The 19308-nt window shown below is 41.4% G+C and overlaps 1 long non-coding RNA gene across 1 annotated transcript; it reads right to left on the reverse strand.

The window, feature by feature from the left end:
• Positions 1–2198: 2198 nt before the first annotated feature.
• LOC144586998 (uncharacterized) lies at positions 2199–11503 on the reverse strand. The gene is made up of 2 exons (XR_013542118.1): positions 11278–11503; positions 2199–10880 (listed from the first exon to the last, which is right to left on the reverse strand). It is a non-coding gene; the product is annotated as an uncharacterized LOC144586998 (long non-coding RNA).
• Between the last annotated feature and the right edge of the window lie 7805 nt (positions 11504–19308).

The following is a 19308-nucleotide window of genomic DNA, read 5'->3' on the forward strand; positions in this document are numbered from 1 at the left end:
CTGCACTAATCTACAATTCAAAGTAGAGTACTTTACATCATACTGACCAAGAAAATCATTATTCTTGTAGTCAAGGGTAGACAGAAGCGTCTTTTTTAGAAGATAACTCCCAGAATAACCCAGCTAGCTCAGCCAATACAAAATAATGAGAAGTCATTCATGAACAGAAGAGGAAAGGAGATGCTCAGATAATATGCTGAGTGAACTCCAAAAATGGAGAGTTGGTTTTTTCCCCCATTTGGCCCAGCTCTAGTGGTTCTGACTAGAGATGGGCATGAATTAAAAAACGGATCACCAAATTTGATCAAAAATTGCTGTTCATCTATTTGTATTCATACGAATCAATGGCCCCAACAAATCATGAATCAATGATTTTTTAACAAATTTTGATTCTTTGATTTGTTTGGTTATAAGATGTAGGTACCCGTTCTTAGATGTTATGGTCCTACGCAAAACTGACCTCCGACTGGGACACAAGGTCTACAGAAAACCCACCCACACAGACCGGTACCTATACAAAAACTCCAACCACCACCCACAACAAAAAAAGAGGCATAATCAAAACACTGGTAGACCGTGCAAATCGGAACTGTGAAGCTCAGTTTCTCAGCACTGAACTCAACCATCTGAATTGGGCCCTACAGGCAAATGGCTACTCCAAAAATGAAATCACAAGAGCCATCAAACCAAGAAAACAACACCAAACTGAAGAAGAAAAACAGCCACCCACAAATAAATATTTCTGCTATACATCAAAGGGGTCATGGACCGCATGGGGAAACTTTTGAAAAAACACAACCTACAAACAGTATTCAAGCCCACCACAAAAATACAACAAATGTTATGGTCAGCAAAGGACAGAAGGGACCCCCTCACCACTGCAGGAGTATACCGGATACCTTGCAGTTGTGGCCAGGTATATATTGGAACCACAAAACGAAGCATCCACACCAGAATCAAAGAACGAGAGACACTGCAGACAAAAACAACTAGAAAAAAATCTGCAGTAGCTGAACATGCCCTAAAACAAACTGGACATGAAATTCTGTTCCAAAATACTGAAATACTGGACAACTTCAGCAATCATTACGTCAGACTGCACAGGGAAGCCATTGAAATCCACAAGCACCAGCAGAACTTCAACAAAAGAGAGGAAAGTGTGAAGCTCAACAAAACTTGACTCCCAGCTCTCAAAAATACAGCATGCAAAAGGTCAACGAACTCCACCCAGCCACAAGGACAGGGGATCACTACACAAAGACCAGCTAATGACACCCATCAACCACAATGACAGATAATCTCTTCTCCTTAGCACAACAGTACACCCACAACAAGACACACTAATCACCCATCTACAGAAAAAGACAAAAGCCTATTTCACAGCCATAAATACTGCACTCCCAAGCCAAACTACACCAGAGCACAGAGTGTTGTCCTCTGAAGATGCCGACCACAGAGACTGGTGAAATATTAGGAAGAACAACCTTCAGAACACGGCCAAAGAGCCCGAAAAACCCACAACAACCATTAGATCCCGGCCGTGAAAGCCTTCACAAATACATGGGTAGCTCTTTCTTTCCACATTCTAGTCCTGACATTCCCTGCTGTTCCTTCAAACGTCTCGGATATTCTAGAGGGATAAAAATCCCTTTATTTTAATCTGGGGATAGTGGGATGGTAGCTAAAGAATGGATATGAATTTGATACACTAAGGTCCAAGGAATGTGCAAGTTAAATAAACGATGCAGCTGAATTATTGTATCATATAACTGATGGCCTGCTACTAGTGTGCTAGAAAACAATGAACATATTATGGGAAAATCAACCAATCCAGGAGGATATCAAAATAAATGAAAACTGTAAGCCCAAGAGTGCACCTCCAAGGCTATGCTCTGGTAATCATTTGTGGATTTAGATTGCAGAGTGCATACACAAAAGCAATATCTTTAGAAGTCAATATACAATAGATAAACAAGAGGTAGAGAACTGGGAGCAAAGGCATAGCTGAGTTTCTAACTGAAAACAAATTTTTGTCCAGTCCAAACAGTTACTCAACCACTGAGCATTTCTTTCATCTCCTAAGTCCCTCTGCAGAAGTTTGTTCTTTCATAAATCCTTCCTTATATTGTTCTCTTCTGGATTTCAATCCCTAACACCATGATTTAGCTGGCGTATATGTAACTGCATAACCATAATGATTTTCTCTTCTCTGACCTCAGAATCTGTTTGGAATAAATACTTACCCAGCCAAGTGAAAACAGATGTTTTAATATTTTTTTTCAGACTATGAAGATAATTCATCTTTTTGTTTTCCTGCACTGAGATGGTTAGAAGTTCCATTTTTATCGGAGTGTAGCAGCAGCCTTCCCTTTAGACTGTTGGGGTGGATTGACTTAACAGTATTTTTAACTGGCAAATGTACCCCACCTTGGCTGGGTTAGAAACTATAGCTATGAGGCAAATCCCTTTTAAAAAATTTCCAGCCTGCTTGCAAGCAGACAGACTGAGATAACTGCTTCATACAACTTTTCCAGGTGAAAGAGACATTACAAAACAGTTTCTTAGAGGTGGCGCTCTTCATTAGCAATAGCTGCAACACAGTTTTGTTCTTTTCCTTAAGGTAGTTAGTCATTCATTCATTCATTTTGCATGAGAACTGACATTGTTCAAGGTTCTGCATCTTCTCCAGGGCTTCCCAAATCTTACATTTACTAAAGACCTTTGTAGCTAGATTTTAACTGTAGTGCTGGTGCATACCTCCTTCTCACTAAGCCTTGTAGTAAATGGGACAGAAGACAAAATTCTTTCTGACCAGCTCAAGGAAATGGCAGAAGATAGTGCTATGGTATAATTTGTCCTCCAGTTTTCCCGAAGTTTTATTTCCCATTGAACTAAAGCTCTTTAGAACTTATTTTGGTGATACTGTAACACTTCAAGACATCTAGAGTTTTTGGATGCACACCTTAAGGTGGTGAGAGAGTTTGAGTGTCCCAGAGATGCAATGTTGTCAGGACACTGTTGTTGTTTAGTCGTTAAGTCGTGTCCAACTCTTTGTAACCCCATGGACCAGAGCACACCAGGCCCTCCTGTCTTCCACTGCCTCCCGAAGTTTGGTCAAATTCATGTTGGTAGCTTCAGTGACACTGTCCAACCATCACACCCTCTGTCATCCCCTTCTCCTCTTCCCCTCACACTTTCTCAACATCAGAGTCTTTTCCAGGGAGTCTTCTCTTCTCATCAGATGGGCAAAGTATTGGAGCCTCAGCTTCAGGATGTGTCCTTCCAGCAAGCACTCAGGGTTGATTTCCCTCAAAATGGATAGGTTTCTTCTCCTTGCAGTCCAGGGAACTCTCAAGAGTCTCCTCCAGCACCACAATTCTAAAGCATCACTTCTTCGATGGTCAACCTTCTTTATGGTCCAGCTCTCATACATCACTACTGGAAAAACCATAGCTTTGACTATGTGGACCTTTGTCAGCAAGGTGAGGTCTCTGCTTTTTAAGATGCTGTTTAGGTTTCTCATCGCATTCCTCCCAAGAAGCAGGCGTCTTTTAATTTCGGGGCTGCTGTCACCATCTGCAGTGATCATGGAGTCCAAGAAGGTAAAATCTGTCACTGCCTCCATATATTCCCCTTCTATTTGCCATGAGATGATAAGATCAGTGGCCATGATCTTAGTTTTTTTTGATGTTGACCTTCAGACCATTTTTTGCGCTCTCCTCTTTCATCCTCATAAAGAGGTTCTTTAATTCCTCCTCACTTTCTGCCATCAGAGTGGTATCATCTGCATATCTGAGGTTGTTGATATTTCTTCCAGCAATCTTAATTCAGGCTTGGGATTCATCCAGCCCAGCCTTTCACATGATGTGTTCTGAATATAAGTTAAATAAGCAGGGAGACAATATACATCCTTGTTGTACAACTTTCCCAATTTTGAACCAATCAGTTGTTCCATATCCAGTTCTAACTGTTGCTTCCTGTCCCACATATAGGTTTTTCAGGAGATAGATAATGTGGTCAGGCACTCCCATTTCTTTAAGGACTTGCCATAGTTTGCTGTGGTCCGTACAGTCAAAGGCCTTTGCATAGTCAATGAAGCAGAAGTAGATGTTTTTCTGGAACTGTCTGCCTTTCTCCATAATGCAGCGCATGTTAGCAATTTGGTCTCAAGTTCATCTGCCCCTTCGATATCCAGCTTGTACTTCTGGGAGTTCTCAGTCCACATACTGCTGAAGCCTACCTTGGAGGATTTTGAGCATAACCTTGCTAGCGTGTAAAATGAGTGCAACTGTATGGTAATTGGAGCATTCTTTGGCACTGCCCTTCTTTGGGATTGGGATGTAGACTGATCTTTTCCAATCCCCTGGCCACTGTTGAGTTTTCCATATTTGCTGGCATATTGAGTGTAGCACCTTAACAGCATCATCTTTTAAAATTTTAAATAGTTCATCTGGAATGCCATCACCTCCACTGGCCTTTTTGTTAGCCATGCTTTCTAAGGCCCACTTGACTTTGCTTCGTCAGGACGCTAGGCTCCATGAAAAATCTGGACTCCCAAGCAGGGTCACCCAGGGCAGAATGGTCAGAGCTGAGACACCAGACTAAGATGTACCTACCATCTTCATGGAGTAATGGGCACATCAGCAGAAAACTGATAGATCCTATAGGGGCAGAGAAATTCCTGAAGCACGGAGCAACAGTGGAAGAAAATTCTGACAGAGAATTTTTCATAGACCAGTAGCATTAACATTTAAGGCCACTATTCTTAGTACTGTGCAAAAGAAAAAGGAAAGACAACAGAAAACCACCTCTGAATATATACATTTATTTACCAACTTTCCATAATATGTACTTGTTCTTTTTTTAGTGGGGAGCTGATTTTAACCCATTTAATAACATGTTGTTTAGCATAACTCCACAGATCATGTGTGCTAGCAGTGCAAACATCAGATGGTTGCTAAGTTTAAATAGAAAAAGAAATGTAGTTGTGTCATCCAATAGTAGAAACAAAGTTCTGGGTTGTGTAACGCCTTCACTGAAATTCTAAATAAGGTTAGCTTTTTAGTTCTCTGGAACTCTTATTTGGCTTCTGGTGAGGATGATGTACTTTTCACCACACTAGCACAATCTCTTGAAAATAAGTTTGCTGTGGGGTGACATAAAGCAGTATTCCCCAACCTTGGGCCTCCAGATGTTCTTGGACTACAACTCCCAGAAGCCTTCACCACCACCTCTGCTGACCAGGATTTCTGGGAGTTGAAGTCCAAGAACATCTGGAGGCTCAAGGCTGGGGAACACTGACATAAAGTACATAATCTGTATGGCCCAGCTGTCCATAAATTGTTTACTATATTAGTAACCATCAGGTACCAAAATTTAACACAGTCTCAAGAAATCTATAATGAGCAAACTATCCTCATACCTAACCATCTGTCGAAGAAGATCTTTTCCATACCTTGGCAAACAGAAATACTGTTTATTATTATTATTATTAAATAGACCACATAACAGGAAGCACAAGATGGAGAAGTTCTATACTTTTTGCATTAAAGAAAAGCTAAAGCAAAAGAAGAGTACCAGATCAATCATAATTCCAAAATATAACTAGGTGGCTAGAATGCTACTGGTGTTCATATAAGCTTTGCATGAATTTTCCATGGTTAATTATGTCTGAATGGTCACGTACCATAGCACATCTCTGTCAAATGCCTGTGATGCACCCAATTGTACAACTGAGATACTCTCCAGCACTTCATCCGTTAGCTACAATTAGCTGCAGCCTTCTTAGGCATCCTCCAGTCTCGAGAGACTATGGTAACATGCTCTGTATCAAGGACTTGGAACAGCGTCTAGTGTGTCTGAAAAGGCCAATTCGAGAGTGACAATCCCTTCCACACTGAAGAAAAATACAATCTGTCCCCGGTCCAGCTCCCTGATTTTGCTGCTTCCGGGACTGCCTCTTTGCCTCGGCCTGCTGGATAAGGGTCTCTTCAAATTGGGAGAGGCCATGATGCACCGCCTGCCTCCAGGCTGAATGCTCAGATGTCAAGGTTTCCTATCTGTTGAGGTCTATTCCTAAGGCCTTCAGATCCTGCTTGCAAATGTCCTTGTATCGCAGCTGTGGTCTCCCTCTGGGGTGATTTCCCTGCACTAATTCTCCATAAAAGAGATCTTTTGGAATCCGACCATCAGCCATTCTCACAACATGCCCAAGCCAACGTAGACAGCGCTGTTTCAATAATGTGTACATGCTGAAAATTCCAGCTCGTTCTACGACTACTCAGTTTGGAACTTTGTCCTGCCAGGTGATACCAAAAATGCGTCGGAGACAACGCATATGGAAGGTGTTCAGCTTCCTCTCCTGCCGTGCAGAAAGGGTCCAGGACTCGCTGCAGTACAGGAGTGTTCTCAGGACACAGGCTCTATAGACCTGGATTTTGGTATGTGCCGTCAACTTCTTATTCAGCCATACTCTCTTTGTGAGTCTAGAGAACATGGTAGCTGCTTTCCCAATGCGTTTATTCAGCTCGTCATCTAGGGAGAGAGTGTCAGAGATTGTTGAGCCAAGGTACACAAAGTCATGAACAACCTCCAATTCTTGCATGGAGATGGTAATAGAGGGAGGTGAGTCCATGCCCTGGTCCATGACTTGTGTTTTCTTCAGGCTGATTGTTAGTCCAAAGTCTTGGCAGGCCTTGCTAAAACAATTCATGAGCTGTTGGAGGTCTTCAGCAGAGTGGGCAACAATGGTTGCATCATCAGCAAAGAGGAAGTCCTGCATGCATTTCAGTTGGACTCTGATCTTTGCTTTCAGTCTAGAGAGATTAAAGAGCTTTCCATCTGATGTAGTCCAGAGATAGACACCTTCTGTTGCAGTTCTAAAGGCGTGCTTTAGCATGACAGCAAAAAAGGTCCCAAACAAGGGCGGCATGAGGACACAGCCCTGTTTCACTCCGCTTCGGATGTCAAAGGGATCTGATGTGGAGCCATCAAAACTACAGTGCCCTTCATTCCCTCATGAAAGGACCTGATGATGTTGAGGAGTCAAGGTGGACATCCAATCTTGGGAAGTATTTTAAAAAGGCCATCCCTGCTAACCAGATCAACGGCCTTTGTGAGATCTATAAAGGCTACAAAGAGTGGCTGTTGTTGTTCCCTACATCTATTAGCTCGGAATCCACACTGTGATTCTGGATAGACTCTGTCTGCAAGCAAATTAGACCAAATTTCTGTTGTTGCTGCTGCTGCTGTTTCATTAGATCACCAATGTGTGTAGGAAGTGATTTGAACGAGTGATGAAGAGCACAATAAACAGATAGGTAGCCAAAGGGGTTTATTGTATTGTCCATTTCTCAACATGTAGATTGGAATTTTTAGGCTTACTTATTTATATCTTCCTATTTCATGCTTCTAGTTAGAGAGTGAGTGGCATATTCGTAGGGCTTCTTCATGATGGCTGCACAGCAAACCTGCACATATGGAAGGTAATTCTAGGCGCTTCTGTGAAAAAAAAATATAGAAACCCCTTTTCCTTCTGTACTATGAATAAATAGATTCCAAATGATGAATAGTAAGCTTTGTTTTTGCCACACTACCAGACTCAAAAGCACTTATTCCTATTCAACAGCTACAAGCTGTGCACTAGGTTGCTGCACAGTGCTACACAAATGCAAAATAATCCTAGTATTTTTCCATATCTAAGCATATTCATGGTACATTATTTTTGTGATTCTTCTGCAAACTCTAAAAAAAGATTAAATAATTTATACAGGCACTGAGGAGTTGCCACATGAAATAAAGATGAGTTCTTCTTTCTGTCACAAAAAGAAAAAACAGTTAGCATTCAGATCCTTTCACAGTTGTCTATTGACTTTTTGAAGATTGCGGTGGCTTTACCTCTTCTATGTACAAAATACTCCAAACCTGACAATGACAAGCTGGCCTGATCAGCAGTAATCTTCAACCGGAATGTTTGAAGAGGTAGAAGAAACACACTGTAATTGCATCCTAAGTAATAGGAGTCCCCGAAAGGAACTCCATGTGGATCTGAGGCTTATATACACATACAACAAAAAGACTATCCATGAACACAAGGCCCTAATTGTAAAAGGTGCACTGTTTTCTTGTTTAAGCAATATATGCTTATCAAGTCACTACTGCACAGACTGAATGCAGTGCATTTTAGCACTTTTGCTTTTAGAGTGCATTGTTTATTCACAATAGTGGCAGAGTTAGAGTCAGTGGCCCCTGAGAAAGCCATATTTGAGTCCTATCTGAGTTCTGAAGCTCAATGGCTGGCCTTGAGTCATTAACACACCCTCAGTCTGACCTTTCCTCACAGGTTGGTGTGAAGACCAAGTAGGAGGTAGGACAGCCATGAACACCATCTTGAGTTCATTGGAACAAAGATGGATGGAGTTGCAAATTTTCAAGATAGCAGCTGAAGTCTCAGAGCCTCTACTTCACAGGGTCTTCAGATCAGAGACAAATCTCAAAGACAAGCAGCACTAAAAGAAGGGAAAGAAATTTAATTTTTGTCTGTTGAGAATCTTTAAATCCTTGGTATCTTTCTTCACCTATTCTCCCCTGGCATTGAGGGACACTGTCTCAACCCAAAGGTGTCTGCATGTGTGTTGTGGTTACTACCCATCAGACCTTTGACTGCTCCAATTTTTTGACATTACAAGGACCCACCCCATGAACACAAGAGCTCCCTCGCCTGGTCACACATTTTGATCCTGAAATTGTATGGAATGATATTATCCTCATTTGGTAATCCCAAAGCGGGTGTATAACTATAAGTAATAAAGAAAATAAAATGGTGGCATTAAAGGAAATTGACTTCTGAGATATTCCTGGCTTTGTCTCTGTTATCTTCTTTATTCTTTTTATGACAATTAGTTTTCGCATTTTATTTGGCAAAACAGGAAAGCAGGAATGATAGATAGATGGGCAAGCTCAGACATTTGTTTATATTCAAGGACCTGTGACCAAATCACTTGAAGGTCACAACAACCCTATGAAGTACATCAGGGAGATTGGGGAGCAGTGTCCCCATTAACTCCTGGATATCTCTAGTGGTTTAAGTCTCTAGCTGCGGAGCCAGGGATTGGAAGTTTGATTCCCCACTATGCCTCCTTGACAAGGGGCTAGACTCAATCACCCATAAGGTTCCTTTCCGGTTCTTAAGGTTCTTTCTAAGATTATGATTATATTCTAAGACTTTCATGGTTCAATGGGAATCCTCCAAGTCTCTGAACACTACACCACACCACACCGGTTCCCAACATCTGTGTTCACCAACATCATACCTAGGGACAATAAGGATATCTGGAAAAAGACATGGCCCAGGTTTTAAAGAAATGGATATAATATTTGTGTATGTGTTTCATGGAAGGAGGGAGTTATACTATTGTATGCTATAATGTGATGAATATTAGGACAGCGTTGTTCATAAAACGTTATGCAGATTGTACCTTAAGCTTTGAATTGATTGGCTGTGGGCTGTTATATCATTATCCAAGTCCCTTCATGGAAAAGAACATCAACTTACAGTTTATCTCGCATTATAACTTTTCTTCATGCACTGATACACAATTTTATGGTTATTTCCTAGGCAGTTGTAAGCTTGCCAAGAAGAAAGTCTTTTCATTGTAACAGTTAAAAGCAGAACTTGGAAAGGTACTTCTAAAAAGAGTGACTATAATGACATCCAAAATCCACCTAAAATTGCCATGCAGTAAATGATGGTTGGAGTCCAGAACATAGCCCTACCTCTTATTATGGGCTTCAACAAATGATGATAGACATTCTTCTTAGAAGTACATTTTTAACCTTTGGAAAGGGTTGAATATAGAAATTAATTACTCTCTTGCATCATCAGGATGTAGATACACTTGCTGAATAGAATCCAATCATACCTGGAAAATTAAGAACATGCCAACATCTCTCTGTTACAATTACTGTGACTTAAAATTGCTTAACTATGGTGAATCATGGGCCTTCTTTGCAATATCTTCATTTAGAGGTCAGTTAATGGATTGTTCAGATGTGCTAATGAGTTCTCTGACATATACAAAAATAAACAAAATGTTCTTCTAATCCATTTCATCTTTTAATGTTATAGTAATTATTTTGCACAGCAGTGTTGAAGACGTTCCATGATTTTAATTGATTTTTAAAAAATACACCCACCCATGCATCAATAGTGTTTTCCTGTCCAAAAGACCATTTCTGCAGAGGGCTTTTTTTCCCTCGTTGAAAAGGAAAAAAGAAAAGAAAAGATAGATAATGTTGTCAAAAATGATTCAAAGAAAAGTCAATAATGTATTGTTCTGAAAATGTTAACTGTCCCAGTTCTGCTCTTTCCTTGTTTGTTGCAACCTTTCCCTTGACACAATCATAAGTAAACACACTAAGAAATGAGGAATCAATTCATGCCTCATTGTCAAAACTACCTATAAAAAGTCCCACCCACAGAATCAAGCGTTCAGACAACAGAATGCAAGAAAGCAGAGCAGTTTCAGATCTCGCATATCCAGGTTATGCTGTGTGAAAGATCATCTTTCTTTATTTATATTAGAGCATTGCACAACTGAAAATTATGGACATATATGAAATATGTACAGGTACAATTATAGACAAATTAAAGTGTTAAAAGATAATTAAATTTTAGATGAAAAGATGCCACGTGTATCAATAGTAATTACTGTCACTGTGGTTCTTGAAAAGGACCGTTGGGTCATTTTGCTCCTCAGCAAATTTACAGTGCAACTCTTCGAAAAGTGAAGGCCTGGCCCAATGCATGCCTTTGCTCAGGGGGTGCCCAAGTGTCCTTGCAATGCTTTTCCACTCTTCGGGGAGTCTCCTTCTATGTGCCCCTGTGAAAGATGAGAAAGAAGAGTTAACATAGCAGGACCAAAGTCTTCTGCCAAACTGTTTTTACATCTCATACACAAACATACAACAGTGTTGTAATGAAAGTGTTTTAAGCGGTGAGGCTGCAGACACACATGCCTGCTTGTGTGATTTTTTTTTTTTTTGACATTTCATGAAATGTAATGTTCACTATCAGAGATTGGGCACAAAATGAACCATGAACGAAATAACCACACACACCCCGACAAACTGGTTCCGGTTCATGGTTCATTTTGTGGGGAACCACGCTTTCACAAAGCAAAATGAAGCACCAAAACTTCTCATTGTCGGCATTTCATTTTACTTCATTTCTCTCTCCCCCCCCCAAAAAAGGCCCCCTTCATAGGCCCCGGCACCTACCTTATTCACTCAGGCCTCCTTCCTTTCCTCTGCTGTTGCTGCTGCCACTGGTCAGTAGCCTTGCTTAGATATAATAACACTTTTCAAATATTTGAAATGTGGTCATACAGAGGAGGGGCAGGATCTGTTCTCGATCATCCCAGTGTGCAGGGCATGCAACAAAGGGCTTAAGTTAAAGGAAGCCAAATTTCAATTGAATAGCATGAAAAACTTCCTAATTGTTAGAGCGCTGTGACAGTGGAAACAGTTACCTCGAGAGTTGGTGAGTGCTCCAGTGCATGAGGCATTCAATAAAAACGTAATCACCTGACAAATATGCTTTGATTGTGTTCCTGCATTGAGCAGAGGGTTGGACTTGATGGCCTTGTAGGCCCCTTCCAACTTCATGATTCTAGGATTCTATGAAATGTAGTTTTGCTACCCATCGGGGTGTATATAGGGAATCCTTGAAAAAGTACACTTTCCACCATACCCCTAAACCTTCTAGGAAGCCCTGGGGCAGGATGTAGGCCCCAGACAGCCTACAGTCCTACTCAGGACAGCCTACAGTCCTGTCAGGACACCCAGACAGCCTACAGTCCTACTCAGGAGAAGGTCTGGAACGAGTAAGGCAGGTGCTGGGCAACATACTCTTTAATTTTGAGCTCCACTGGATGGGGCTCTGCCTGTCTTGTGAGCTGCTTCGTCTCTGCATGCGCATATGACTCTGCTCCCCCCCCCCGGCATGGGGTTCATGACCAGAAACAAAGAGGCTGAAAACTATCGCTGCACAGAGGAGGAGGAAAGCTGTGCAGAGGGAGGCGGGGTCGCGCACACCAAGTTTTCCTCTATGCCTCAGAGGAAAACTTGGTGCTGGGGCCCATGAAGAGAGCTACAGCAAAAGCCCTTCTTCCTTTAGAGATGGGGCTGAACCAAACAAACCATGAACCAGTTCATTTTTTAAAAAAAAAAATCAGCATATTTCATGGACATTGACAAACCGCGAACCATAACAAACTGCCATTGTGCCGATTTGTGCCCATCTCTATTCACTATCAGTGAACCCAGGATATGATGCTGCATAGGATGAATATATCAGCTGGAGAAAAGACTGGTCCTCTGTTACTGCTGACAGCATGCACACATTTGAAAATGTGCAGAAAATATTACAAAATGATTTTTGGAAACGTTTGTACACACTTTAGTTAATGAGTCTGTTAATGCAACTGTTTTATCCATTCAAAAATATACATAGTTTTATTCTGTTGAAAATAATAATCACCCACATAGAATCAGCACAGAACAGACATGGTGAAATGAACTTGACAGATCTGCTCTTTCCTACATGTCACAAGTGTAAAAGTTCTCTACTACTACAAGATGTGATGCCCCATTATATTTAATTGTACTTTTTATATGGTTATATGGTTTGGTAATCATGTGGTGGGAGGGGGTGAGCAAGCAGCATGGCTGAATGTTCTAAATGGCTGGGAATGAAACTGGTTAACGAAGGGGAGAATGTGTATCAGAGCATGCAGTCTGAGCAGAATAAAGTCTTGGGACTGATTTAAAGCAGTCTGGTACACAGAGATCAGGGAAACGGTCGTTTTAAAGTTGGGTTTGCGAGAAAGATTGAAGCAGAGGGAGGAGTGATAAAGGATTAGGTAAAGGTCAAGGTTCTCCTTGACATTTAGTCCAGTCGTGTCCGACTCTAGGGTGCGGTGTTCATCCCCGTTTCCAAGCCATAGAACCAGCGTTTTGGCCGTAGACCATTTCTGTGGTCACGTGGCCAGTGCAATTAGATATGGAACACCATTACCTTCTCACCATGGTGGTACCTATAGTGGTGCCCCGCATAGCGAGGTTAATCCGTTCCAGATTAACCCTCGTTTTGGGAAACATCGCTCAACGAAACGAAAAAACCCATTGAAACGCATTAAACTTGGTTTAATCTGTTCCAATGGGCCCCGAAACTCACCATTGAGAGATGCTTCCCTATGGCTGGCAGCCATTTTCGCGCCCTCCCCTCGCTTAGCGAGGGCGCCAAAACGCTGCACGCGGCCATTTCGGGGCTTCCGGCGGCCATTTTTGAGCCGCCGAACAGCTGAAATGCTTACCGACCTTCGCTATGCGATTTTCGGCCATAGAGGCCATAGAGGCCATCGCTTTGCGATCGCATTAGCGATCGCAAAAATGTCCTCGCTATGCGGATTCATCGTTCTACAGTGCGCTCGCTAAGCGAGGCACCACTGTATTTATCTACTTGCATTTGCATGCTTTCAAACTGCTGGGCTGGCAGGAGCTGGGACAAGCGACGGGAGCTCACTCCGTCACGTGGATTCGATCTTGCGACTGCTGGTCTTCTGACTTGCAGCACAGAGACTTCTGCGGTTTAACCCACAGCACCACCACATCCCTTAAAGGATTACACTCGATAAATGTAAAGCCTAGGAATAGACAACATTCTTTTTAACACTGTCATTTTAATAAATCTTTATTTGTTCTATTCAAAGTGAGTGATGCTGAGCTCAGTACCTGAAGGCTGGTTATGTGGAGGATGTTCTAAAGGCCTAATTGAGGAGTTAAATATTACACAGACACAAAGGATCAGTGAAAATGGAAAGGGGGGAATAGGTGAAGACTATTAAAGAACACACATTTATTTCTGTGATGTTTTAAAGAGACCATTACCTCACTATTCAAGCGACAGGACAAAAGGAATTAGCAATCTGCTACAAGACTTCTTTAGTAGAGAGAGAGAGAGAGAGAGAAGTTCATTATTAGATATGATAAATAAAGTCAAATACACCATCATGCTCAAAGTAGATCTGTGGAAACCAATTGATTCAGCTCAATGAATTCATTTCAGGCCATCAAGTTGATCCTGATTTCTAGTGATCTTGTCTAGGGATTTCTAAGTATGGAACACTGAGAAGCAATGTGCCATTCCTTTCCTCCATGATGCTTGCTGGGACAGCGCAGCTTGCCCAAGGTCACACAGGCTGGTTTTGTGGGGTATCAAGCTCCCCTCCCCTAATTTCACAACCAAGCACCCAACTCCCAGAGCCATCCTGTCAGCTTTAGTCATTATTAATTTGCCCTTTAGTTTCAGCAACAGTTGTTAGTATGCTTTCTCTAATTTTGTACATTGTGGCACTACAAGCTCTCCTGCTGGAAGAGGTGGGTATGCACCACCAACGGTACTGCTGCCAACCCCATGTCACCTTCCTCTCTTGGCTACTATCACCAGCAACCCTCTGCCTTACTCTGAAAACACGACCAAGGGTAGGCTCTTTGAACATTCCTGCCGGTGAGCAGCTAGGCACAAACACCGGGCTCTGAAAGGTCCTTCCTCAGCTCAGAATGAGGCATTGGGGGCAGGTTACTCTGAGATACTGCCTGTGCTGGCTACTCAAGTTATGTCCCAGGGCAACCATAGTGCCTAGTTCTCAGGAAGGATCTACTGTCAGAGTTGGGAATTTGGTGTCTGGCTGGTAACAGAGAGTGAGCAGCTTAGGAGCAACAGTGGGGATCTTCAAGGAGGAGCAAAGCACTTCCCCTGTCTGCATACTCCACAGCCTAAGGCAACTGCTTCACTCTGCCTAACAGATAAGTCCAACTTTGCAGGTGTTATTGTCAATGTGTTTGGAAGCAAAGCCACATATACATCAGTCTACCATATTTTAGTTTTTTGGCATCTGTTACAACTTGAATAAAAAATGTTCTAGCATATGTGCTACGACATAATCAGCAGAGTGCTCATACTTGTATTTTATAATGCTTTAAAACTATTACGTTTTATAGAGTGGGTCGATGCATTTTACAATAACGTTTTGAAAAGCAACAAAGTATTAATCTATCAAAAACAGAGAGTACATGAAAATGTATAACCAACCATGGTGTATTATTTATCTAGAAAAACGATTCTATCAAAATGTGTGAACCTATTTATGAGCATGGATTTACAAGTTTCCATAAGAATGAAAATTTATGGATGAAAAAGGACAAGAAAGGAAAGAAACATACTATTGGAATTAGCAATCTGCTACAATATGGCAGTAACAAAATCTGTTGGTTTAAGGAAAGCAACGGTTGCAAATTCTCATCCTACATTTGTTTTCCCACCATCCATTTAATGTTCCTCAAACCCCAGCTTGCTCAAACCACTTACTTTTTATTTTCTGTTATATTCATTGGAATGACTTGAGTCTACTCAAAAGAGTTATAAAAATCAGTAATGAAACATATATATCTTCATCCACTGCACCAATGTCCAAGAAATGAGATTGTGTACCCTAGCATCACAAGCAACTTTAAAACAAACTAAAGAGAATGGTGTTCAAAATCACAGGCAAGAGTCATATGTATTTAATAGAATAGTATCTATTGAACTGAATTTTTTTAAAAAAACATTCTGTGATAAAGAAAATAAAGTCTTTGTCCTGCAAATAATCAAGAAACATGCTTTACTTTAATCACATACAATATTCCCTTCTGAAAATTTTCCAGTTTATGAATCTGGAATATTGTGCTAATGTATATACAATTCAAAATGCCAGGAAATGGTCTAATACTGCTGCACAATATTGTGCCTGCATTGTCAGCAGGATGGCAAACTTTACATGGCAAAGGGCAGCCTGAATGTTGACAACACCAATGGCAGAAGTCAAGATAGTCAACAGGATGCCCTTGTGTGCTCACTACCATTCACAAAATTTCAAACACTGCACCAGCCAAGCAAGAGAAAATCCCAGAAGCTGATACCTTTTTCCCCTCAGTTAACCACTTCTCGCCCAAAAACAAAGCAATTGCCAAGGCTCTTTTTCAAAAAGTATGAATGGTTGTGAGCACATTGTAAGTGCAACACGTACAGTGGAGAAATATACAAATCCTTTAACTTCTGAGGTAAAGTTATGTTACCATGCCTGCTTTGCAGAATGCAGACTAGAAACCTATGTTCCACTTTTCAAACCCTCTCCTTGTGGCAGGCTACCTAAGGAAGAAAAGCTATATTGGACCAAAAGTTCTTGGAACATGTTGTGTGCATGTTTTCCAAAAGATGTCTCCTCATCTTTTGAAATTAAAAGAGGGGGCTTGGCATTAGGAAAAACTGTTACTGGAAACCACATTGTCCATATTATGTGAAAGAAAGAGGATGAAGAACCATGACTAATAGTCATGTACTGTCAAGTCAGTTCTAGCGTATGGCAATCTTTTTCAGGATTTTCCAAGTAGAGAATACTCAGAAGTGACTTACATTTTCCTTCTTCTGGAGGCACCCTAGGATTGTGCAGCATGTCCAAGACTACACAGAGTGGCTTTACGTGTGAGAGGCACAGTGGGGAATCAAACTCCCAACCTTTGGCTCCACAGCCAGATCCCTAAACCACTGAGCTATGATTACGATGATCCACTTCCATGCTATGTAGCATATCAGGCAGCAAGGATTCTCCAGCTCATTCAATCTTGTGCAAGTGTTTTGTCATCTCCCCATGTAATATGTAGTGCCTCCAGGTCTTGAACCAGGATTCTTTGGTTGCTGTTGTTTGGCGCCGGTGGGGGTGTCCAACTCATTGCTACCTTGGGGATCCAATTGTTCTCCAAACCACTATGGAAGATCCATCAGCAAGCAAATCTTTACCTTAAGAAACATTATAAAACAGTGGATTGAGTATCGGCACCTGTTAGCCATCAACTTCGTCAATTTTTTAAAAGCTTTTGATAATGTCTACCGAGAATCCCTTTGGCAGATTCTGCATCTGTGCGGCATGCCGGTAGTCTTTGTTACCATCTTTAAGAACTTGTATCAACGACCAAGCCACTGCATTAAGATCAAGGATGGCCATATGGACCTCTTCGAGATTACCACCGGGGTCAGACAAGGCTGTATCTTGTCCCCATTCCTTTTCCTTGTGGCCCTTGACTATGTCATGTGGCAAACTGTACTACTCACTGGGACAGGCCTCCACTGGACTGACCAAAGTTATCTTGGCAATCTGGATTTCACCAACGATATCACCTTGCCTGAGGAAGATGAGCTGAAACTGCAGCGTGCCACAACTGTCCTAGATGAAGAGGCAAATAAAGTTTGCCTCAGGATAAGTGCCAAGAAATCAAAAATTATGTACATGAGCTCCACAGTCCCAACACAGGGAATTATACTTAGAGAGCAGCAGCTAGAGGAAGTAGAGAGATTCACTTATCTGGATAGTATGATTGCCCAGAATAGAGGTGCAGAAGTGAACATTATTGGGAAACGGATAGCCATCTTCCAGAAGATGAAAAAGTTGTGGTTCTTATCATCCATTTCATTGAATATTAAGCTCTGTCTCTTTGCTTCTGTTATGATCCCGATAACTATTTATGCCAGTGAGACTCGGAAGTATCAACAAGAAGCTCAGTGTCTTCCAGCAGAGGTGTCTCTGCAAAATCTTAAAGATCCAATATTTCAATCACATTACCAACGAGGAAGTGCTCATTGTTTACACAAGGAGCAGCTTGTGTAAACTTCTTACATTGTCACACATAGAGGACACCAACTGGCTGGCCATATTTTTCATGTGGAGAATTGAGCTATGACAAGGACAACAATCAATTCCTTTGAAATGTGGTGTTCGAGGAGACCCTTACAGATACCACAGACAGGTAGAAAGGCAGAAAAGGGGATGCTCAATCAAGTCAAGCCTGATTAGAGCGAAAATTAGTAAACTAAAAATATTGAACTGACCAGAAAAGACAATATTGCTGGGAAAAGTAGGGAGGGAGGCAGTAGGAAGACAGGAAGACCTAACATGAGACAGATTGTGTCAGTAAAGGAATCCAGAGATGTTAGTTTGTCAGACCTGAGCAGAACTTACTGGGAAATACCATTTTGCTAGAAAGTGGGATGGAGGCTGAAGGAAGAGAGAACAACCTAACACAAAATGCTGTTGGTTTTTAAGATCTGGGCACAACTGTTAATGATATGACATTTTGGAGGTCATCAACTTATGTAATAACCACACATCAGATGTGATTTGATAATACATAACATCTTTGAAATTCTTTTTATTAATTACCAGATAATTGTATAGTGACAAGATGGATGAAGTAGTTAAGAAACTATAACTGGAGATAGACACCAAACCTTTTAATATGGACACACACACACACACACAAACACACACACACACACACACACACACACACACACACACACACACATCTTGTTACACATTCTTGACGACTGGATGGAAGATTGAAATGGGATAAGAAAAATATTTTTCTAAAGGATAGGAACTGATTTTCAGGTACAAAAGTAGGGATACGTATGTATTAGGTTATTAAAAAACATGGTGTGTAGACTTATGCACATACGTGCACACACATTCTGAAGACATAAGCAACACAGTCCCTTTTGTATTCAAGAGTGTGTGCACTTCTGTTGTTCATTGGCATGTGGGGAGAAATCTTGTTGCAATGGATCTTTCGGAGGGTTTGAAGGGGAATAACTACTCTTGGGGTTTCAAACACTGCACCAGCCAGTCCTAGATTGGTTCTTCCACTTTCCAGTCATTCTTGCTGGCCAATGGCTTTAGTTAGGAGATGTGTTAAGAGGTGATTACAATTTTGCAGTCCTATCCTAAGGCTTCAGTACAGTATAACTTGTTTTTGGTATCCCATCCCCACCAGGGTAAAAAAAAAAGAGTCAAAAGTATTAATGAAAGTTGCCATTCACCACCCTCTGAAACCTTTTGGGGACAAAACAAATGTAATCATAGAACAATGGTATTGGAAGGGGCCTGTCAAGTCCAACTCCCTCCCGAATGCAGGAATCCAAATCAAAGTATATCTGACAGATGGCTGTCTAACTTCCTCTTGAATGCCTTCAGCATTCACCACCTCCTGAAGTAACTGGCTCTATACTCATACTTCTCTGACAGGACGTTTTCCCTGATAGTCAACCTAAATCTAGCTTCCTCTAACTTCAGCACATTATTATGTGTCCTCCACACTGGGATGGCAGGAAAAGTCTGCCCCTTCTCTGTGTGACAATCTTTCAAGTACATGAAA

Source organism: Pogona vitticeps, chromosome 2, assembly GCF_051106095.1.
Source record: "Pogona vitticeps strain Pit_001003342236 chromosome 2, PviZW2.1, whole genome shotgun sequence".
NCBI lineage: Eukaryota > Metazoa > Chordata > Lepidosauria > Squamata > Agamidae > Pogona > Pogona vitticeps.